The sequence below is a fragment of the Eptesicus fuscus genome, chromosome 8 (assembly GCF_027574615.1).
Source record: "Eptesicus fuscus isolate TK198812 chromosome 8, DD_ASM_mEF_20220401, whole genome shotgun sequence".
In the NCBI taxonomy this organism is placed as follows: domain Eukaryota; kingdom Metazoa; phylum Chordata; class Mammalia; order Chiroptera; family Vespertilionidae; genus Eptesicus; species Eptesicus fuscus.
In genome coordinates, this window is record NC_072480.1 from 79,334,060 (window position 1) to 79,342,215 (window position 8,156).

The 8,156-nt window shown below is 37.3% G+C and overlaps 1 protein-coding gene and 1 long non-coding RNA gene across 3 annotated transcripts in view; one reads left to right on the top strand and one right to left on the bottom strand.

Annotated features, from left to right (window-relative positions):
- LOC129150112 (uncharacterized) overlaps positions 1 to 7,559 on the bottom strand; it is a 32,564-nt gene extending 25,005 nt beyond the window's left edge. Inside the window, exon 1 of one of the 2 annotated variants that reach the window (XR_008556841.1) lies at positions 7,509 to 7,559. This is a non-coding gene — a long non-coding RNA (uncharacterized LOC129150112). Of the gene's footprint in view, positions 1 to 644; positions 795 to 7,508 lie in introns of those variants that run through there. The other variant, XR_008556840.1, reaches the window with a different exon arrangement.
- The window catches only part of ZMAT4 (zinc finger matrin-type 4), a 248,788-nt gene that overhangs the window by 155,832 nt on the left and 84,800 nt on the right, over positions 1 to 8,156 (top strand). The gene's annotated exons all lie outside the window — the stretch shown is intronic.

The following is an 8,156-nucleotide window of genomic DNA, read 5'->3' on the forward strand; positions in this document are numbered from 1 at the left end:
TGAAATATTGACCAAGGAAAGGGCAAAAGCAACATAAAAGCATACCCACCCAACTCCCACTCAACTGTTTTTAGTTGCCAGTTTTGGCTACATTGAGGAAGCTGACAATATTATGTGAAGCTGCTGAACAATTCATCTTTCTTCCTCAGGGCTCTAAGGTTTTATCGGTATTGATTGAAGGTCTCTATTATTTAGTTTAAGCTCAAGAACTAGGATAGTATTTTGCAAGAGCTCAGCACAATGTTTTCCTAAGGTTCTAGGAAAACATATCTGCCATGTTGGCTCTTAAATAGCTGTGGGCTTTGTTAGTGGCATGTAATCATTTGACAAAATATAGGATGTTTGCAAAAAAGATGCAAAATCAGAAGAAATCTATCTTGTAACAAATGGGAAACTCTTTTTTTGTTTGTTTCTAAAATTACAGCTTTAACTCCGTGCAGAGAAAGTAGACATAAATGTCTTTTATTTATTTTAAAACTGCTACAGATAGACCTAATTTTCTGCAGTAGATGGGATTCTACAAAGGTGACTGTGAGCTGTGATTAAGGTAAACTAAACAAATGTCAGGTTTACCCAAAGTATGGCATACCTACTGATGTTTTTGTTCACTATCTTATTTTGACTAATATTTAATGAGCACTTACCAGGGAATAGCCATTGTGATAAACCTTGAGATATAAAGCTGACATTGTCCTGGGATATAAAAGAAGACATTCTTTTGTCTTCAAGAAGTCCACAGGCATTGTGTTGCTGTAGCAAATGAGATGCTGTGGAAAGCTTTTTACTTGATGATCTCTGGTGTGTCTTGTGTATAGAGATATGGGAAAGAAAGAAACAAATAAAAGTGTAGTCCCTTTTATACATTTGATCTACTTTTCAAATAGATTCTGCTGCTGGCAATTATCATCTCATATGAATGTTAACCCAAGAAAATGGGGATTTTATAGTTGAGGTTGAGGCAAGAAAGGAAGCATCAGGCATCCTGATAAATTCTGTCTGAAATTTTATATGGCTATTTGCCCATTTCCAAAACTGCTACATGAAACTAGAGAATTTCAATCCTATAGATGTCACATGAAGGAAAGTTCTCTGCATTTATTCACCCATTCAACAAATACTTACTTAGTGATCGTTATGTTATAGACATTGTACTTGATGCTAGGGATGCAATAATGGAGAAGGCATGACCCTTGCCTTCAGGAAAGTTCTATGCTAGTAGGAAATGCAAGCATTTTAACATTATTTAAAGGATGTATTTAAAATCCCCAAGTGATTTACATATCTTTCCTTGTAGGAAATGGGAAAATTTATTGGAAAAACCACTTTAATTAACACACACACACACAAAATGTAGCAATAAAACAAACTAAAGGTTTCTTTGGAAATATAGAGGCTGGTGATGTGCTGCCAATAAAAATGTTATTTACCAAAACAGATCTTTTACTCGGAAGGTGTGTATGACGTCTACATTAGTTAAGTGGGTTCTTAGACCTGAATAATGAACAAAAATATGCAATAACTTGAATTTAGAGTCTATTTTTACAGCATATGACAAATAATGATACATTTACTGAAATAGCTATTGGACCAGTGAAGTAAGTGGCAGCATAGCTTTTCACAGATACCAGCTGGCAAACTGTTAAATGATTTGAAATGAGTTATCAAGCACTGCTGTTTTGTAAATAAGAGTCTTGATTTCCTTTGCCATAACATGTGAAAGCAAGATATCTATTGCTCAGTATAAACCCTTGCAGGGGAAACTACAGTTTTCCCAAATCCTGGTGAATCATTAAGATTTAGTAAAGTGGACTCAGAGTAAAATCCTAGAGTTGGGTCCTGTCTCTGTTACTAAGTAGCTGTTGGACATGGATGACTCACATCACCTCTGTGAGCTTCAGTTTCCTCTCTATAAAATGAAGGTCATGGGTTGGGTCATGCACAATGTCTCTTCTAGCATTTTATTTTTCTATCTAGTTTCCATGTAGGTCAATCTGAACCACAGAGGAACACTTAATTGTGAGTCCCTGTGCTTGGGGTGTAGATAGTTTCACCTCCAGAATAGGTTTTGTTATAGCAGATGGTTTGAGATAGTGCAGAGAGCTTTCATATATACCACATTCAGTTTCTCTCATTATTAACTAGAGGCCCAGTGCACAAATTCATGCATGGTGGGGTTCCACGGCCTGGCCGGCGATTGGGGCCTATCAGGGCCATCTCGCCCAGTCCCAATTCGGCAGGCCAGGGGGAGGGACCATGAGAGGTTGGCCTTGGGAGTGCATTGACCACCAGGGGGCATCTCCTGCATTGAGCATCTTCCCCCTGGTGGTCAGTGCATGTCATAGCTACCAGCCACTCATGTAATTGTCTGGTCATACGGTCACTTATGCTTTTATATATATAGATGCTTTTTATATAGATACCTTACATATATAAAGTACATTTGCCACAGTTAATGAGACAATTAATTTTAACAAAAGTCCATAATTTATTCATGCTTTTTCTGTTTAAGAATGTCATACTACACTATAATTATTAATCATGTCTTCTTAGGCTTCTCTTAGCTGTGACTTTTCTTGGTTTTTATTATCTTGACAGTTTTGAGGACACTTATCAGATATTTTGGAGAATCCCCCCAATTGGTGGTATCCTTGTGATTTGAGTAGGATGATGGGTTTTTCATCACATCATATTAAATGTATACAGTATCAAAATGACTTCACACTGTTGATGTTAACCTTGACACCTGGCTCATGATTGGGTTGGTCATACTGTATGCTTTGGGAGGAAGTGTCTCTGCATTGCTCATACTTAAGGAGCGGGGAGTCATCTTCTACCTTCTTGGGAATGGAGTATTTACATACATTATTAGGAATTCTTCTGTATGGGAAATTTGTCTCTTGTCCTTGTCTATTTTTTTAATTAGTAATTTATATCTATATTAATTCATAGATATATTTATTTTGTTGTTCCAATTATTCTAGATTTTGCCATTTAGAACTCCTTAAGTTAGCTCCTGTGTCTCTTTGATATAATCCCAATATTGTTTTGTTTTACTTGAACTTTGTTACTGGCACAACAAGATGCTTGAGGCTCATCTTATCAATTTTCTGCCTCAGCCATTTCTGAAAGACTTCCTGGTTCCTCCCCACTTTTTAAATAATGATATTAGAAACCAAGATCTGGACAATAGGTTTCTTGCTTACTTTGAATGATTTTCCCACCTTTTTATTTCACCTAGCAAATTTTTTCTCTTCAAGAATATTTTTTCTCTTCAAGAATATTTTTCCACTTTTATTTTCAAATTCTCACTATGCCCTGTAGCTCATCATTCCTCTGCTGTTGGCAACCAAATAAATTTTTATAAAATACTAATATCATTGTACCATTACTTTGGTTAAAAAACCTCCATAATCCCAGTGTTGCACTTAGGAAAAGTTTCAACTTAATATTGTTGGAAAGGATTTTGGGATCTGTTCCTACATTCCTCCCCAAATTCACCTCTAAAAACTCTCAACCTTTGTTTACACTACATCCAATCACCTATCCACATGTCTCTTCCCTCTAGACTGAAATCTCTGTGACAGCAGGAACTTTGTACATTTGTTCCATCACTGTATTATTAACACTTAACCCATTGTCTGGCACTTGACAGGTACTGAAGAAGCATTTGTTTAGTGAATCAATAAGTGATCCATGGACTATTCCCCATCTTGTTAGTTTCAAGGAAGCAATGGTCACTGATGTCTTTCCAAAGGACAATGACTTTCCAAGTGTTAAATACATATTAGTTTTTGCAGGCAGAGTATCTCTCAGTATAGTAACAGTTAATGCAACTCCTCTGTTGTTACTCATCATGAGGCAGAGTTCCTGGCCTCCTTTTTTCCCCATTTCCTAATGAAAACAGAAGGCAAGGTGCAGCTTCTGGACTGCTTGAGATCAGTTCAAATCTAGTGTGTGGGTATGTTCTTGGTTAAACAAACTGGGAAACCAGCCATGAAGAAATGGACAGGAATTCTAAAGCTGCCAAGAAATTCACACCTGCACTTCATGGCTCAGAAAAGAGCATGATCTCAAGGGCATTTCCAGGCAAGTCCCAACATTTCTACACTTCCACCCTGACAGTTACACACTCACAAGGAGTCTAACACAAGAGCAAGTAGATAAGATTTGACATTGCTCATCCACACCTTTTTTTACCCAGAGAAGATGTTGGTGCCTTTTAATATCTTTCAAGAAAGTAGGACAGTCATTTTTCTCTAATGAAATATGGCTTGAATGTTAGGTTTCCAGAGCCATCAGAATGGAAATCATTTGTACTCCTACCAAACATATGCACAGCAATGCTCTCCCTCTAAATCTCTTAGTATATTATAGACATTGCCTCCAATCCTCTTATTTTAGCTCAGCTCTTCTTTAGATGGGGAAATGAAGAGAATATTAATAGCCCTCTCTAACAATTTTCTGAGAGAGTCTAAAATTGCCACAACTTGCTAGGTTTTTCTCATGAAGGAAGTACATGCTTTTGTGTCAGGTTTAGAAGGAAAGTCTTTCACTTGGTACTAAATGGAGTTAACTAGATATATTTGTCTTAAAAGGCTGATCTTGTTTTGTCAAGTGAGGATAAGACAGCTTAATACACTAAAGTATTCACTTCCTTTAGTCTCCTGCAAGCCATGTTAATTGTATATATGTACTGTCCCTCTCAGCCACATTAATAAGGATGACTTAATGTTTAAATTTTCCCCTACTTGTCTATGATAGCCCAGGGTAATTACTTTGTAATGCCCTATATTATTGAATGCTCACCCACTAATACAGTGGACTGCATGAGGTAGTTATGGCTCCTGGGATTGTCAGATAAAATACAGGATGATTAGTGAAATCTGAAGCTCAGAGAACACATACTTCTTAACTTAGATGTGCAAGTATGCCATATTGGAGACATGCATATATTAAAATTATTTGTTGTTTATTCCAGAATAAAATTTAACCAGGCATTTCAATTTTATTTACCAAATTTGGCAACCTTAATGCCATGCCTAATTTTCCAGGCCAAAATACCTTTGAAAGCTTACATTTCAATCAAATAAAGAGCAAAATACCATCTTAGGAGCAGAAAATTGGTTCACTTCACTGTTACATGATTAACTTTGGCTATCTGAGATCCCCAAATTTGGAAGTCATTAAAAAAAAATGAATAACACAGCCAGTTTGCTTAGTGGTTATGCATCCAGCCATGAATGAGGCAGGAGCTCATGGTTTGATTTTCAATCAGGCACTCGATCCCTGGTAGGAAGCATGCAGGAGGCAGCCAATCACTGATTCGCTCATCATTGATGTTTCTATCCCTCCCTCCCTCTTCCTTCCTCTCTCTGAATTCAATTAAAAATATTTTTAAAAAAGAATAAAATCACCAACACTGTCTTAAAAATATCTCTGAGCAAACTATTGAGACGTTTAAAGTATGTAAAAATTCCTGACCTTTTACCCCATTCCTACCTCTGAATAAGATTTGAAAAGTCAGCTAAGCAAAATACATATGTTTTTCCACATAAAGTTTAACTTTGGTAAAAGAATTCAACTGGGAAAATTTTAAAGATTGGCTTTATTCAATGATTCATGAATTGGTCAGCATCCAATCGTACAGATAAAAAGGTGCTCCAAAGAGATATACAAGGCAAGAGATTTTATAGGCAGAAGGGAGCAGGAATAAGGAAGTTATACTAGGCAAAATAGGCGATTAATTATTGCAGGTTACTTTTCTTTAGGGAATGGCAGAGGTTTATCAAGCAGATTACCTAATTAGTGCTGACCAGGTGATGCCTGATGGGTTGGTTTAAGATTCCATTTCTGGGAGAGCTGAAACTGTATTTAAGTCTGGGTTTGATGACCTGGGGCTCAGCATATGCCAGTCGGTTCAAGGCCTGTTGTCTTTTTTTAAAAACAGTTATTTCCTACTAAACTGGAACATCAAAGCCTCAACCATCCCCTCTTTTGTTTAGTAGGGTTTTTAATGCCAATTTTGCCCATTACTAACCTTGCCTCTATTTTTCTTCTCGGATAGTTTATTTTATCTGCCACCTACACATAGATCTCTAGAGATATTGGAAATATTTAGCACATTTACAGAATGATTCTTATTGGCATTGAGCTAATGTTTGTTATTTTAAAATATTTTTTAAAATTTGATATGAAAAGTTTATGGATTTTCAATCAAGTCCTGTGTACTCTGCTTTATTGTCTCTGCTGCAAACATATGCTGTCCTTTTTAAACATAAGTAAACTAAGTTGACAGAATCTTTTTTTTTTTTTTTCAAAGAAAAACTTCCAAAAACTATCAAGATTCACCTCTGATATATCTTTAAAATTACTGGGCAATAAACCAGTAATCCTAGATATTTTAAAAGGAGGGTTTTTGTTGTTGTTGTTGTTGTTGCTGTTAATTGCTCATTAATAGGACTTGAGTATTCATCTCTATGATAGCACCATCCAAAGAGAGGTAACTTGTAGAATGATGGCTACCTCTGTGCCATCAGGGTGGAGTCATGGTTAGTGCATTTCACAGCTGTATTTCTCAAGTATAAGTTAATATGTACACTTATTGGAGCTCTCTGAATTATCCCTAGCCTTCACATTCTCTGTAAACATTAAAATGGGTATAAGAGAAAGAGCACAGAGGAAGGAGTGACTTGTGTTAGCCCTCATTTTTCCCTTTTTAAAAATCTCCTTTCTTATTTGAGTCCTCTCCTGCATCTTTCCATTGTATAGCAATGTATTTGCATTATATTATACTGAGGTAAATACAATGCCCTCAAGCTATGAGGATTAGACCCAGGCAAGCAGGAACATAGACACAGCTGTGTGTGTGTGTGTGTGTGTGTGTGTGTGTGTGTGTGTGTGTGTGTGTAATTTCATCAATGTGTGTGTTTGTGTGTATATGTGTGTATTCTTGCCTTTTCTTGCTCTTCCCCTCCCTCTCTTTATTTTTCATAGGAAAAGTTATTGGGGAAAACTCAACCTTGCCTTGGCTGAACCTCAGAGAAGCAGGGTTTTGCCTTTTCATTCCACCTCTATGAAGAGTTATTAGAGAAGCCTCTATGACCTAGAATGGTGGCAATTCTGAAGCTCAAGAATTGCTGTTCAAGCTGGCTCCTGTGTAGGCATGGGATCAGCTTAAGAAGCAGCAGGGCCAGGCACCTGTCATAGACCTGGGAATTAGATGGCAGGAGTAGATGCCCTGGGGTGTTAGCATAGAGTGAACTGCAGGAGTAGAGTGAACTTAGTGTGACTAAGGATAATTATTCGAAAGACTTAATAGTTATGTATTAGTGGTCACAGCTATGTAATAGACTGAACTCATCAAAGCTTTTCTGTGCGCTTAATATTTATAATGTGCCTTCTAGTCATTATCATTTTTTATTCCTCCAAGTACAACCTTATACATTTACACAGTGTGTGTTTTTTTTCTACTTGATAGAAATCCAAAAGTGTATATATTCATTGCTGACCTTGTTTATGCTCTATTTTCTCCAAAGCGGCAGAAGTTTGTTCCAAGGTTTTCACATCCAGGTATAGCCCGAAAATACAAAATTGAGAAGTGGGTGGAATTTAATTTTAATGCTCCCACTTGTTTATTCTGCTGCTTTTTCTACCCTTACAGAGCCTCTCCTACAGTACCTCTCCTCCTGCCTCTAACTCTCCACCCTTCATTCCTTATAACACATGTATTTGCATGTCTGATAAGCAGTTACTTATACTGTAGAAGGGACTCCAGGGGATTCCCTCTCCTAACAGAGGGGCTTTTTAACCCTTACTTTAGCTGTGCAATGAAAGACTCTATCTTCCTTTAACTAAGTACCAAGTAAAGACAAATTGAGGATTTTCTGTTGTTGCTGGCATGGATGTCTTCCCAATACCCCCTAAGTTACAGCATCATAATGTATATGCACTACTCCATTCACTGGCCACCCAGGGATTGGAATCTTGGTGACTCTAGAAAGAAATGATCCCTCCATATAAGTCACATGAGTGGTTCAGATGTTCCGAAAAGTAGTCATTTGCCCAGCCAGTGTGGCTCAGTGGTTGAGTGTAGACCCATGAACCAAGAGGTCACAGGTTCAATTCCCGGTCAGAGCACATGCCTGGGTTGCTGGCTT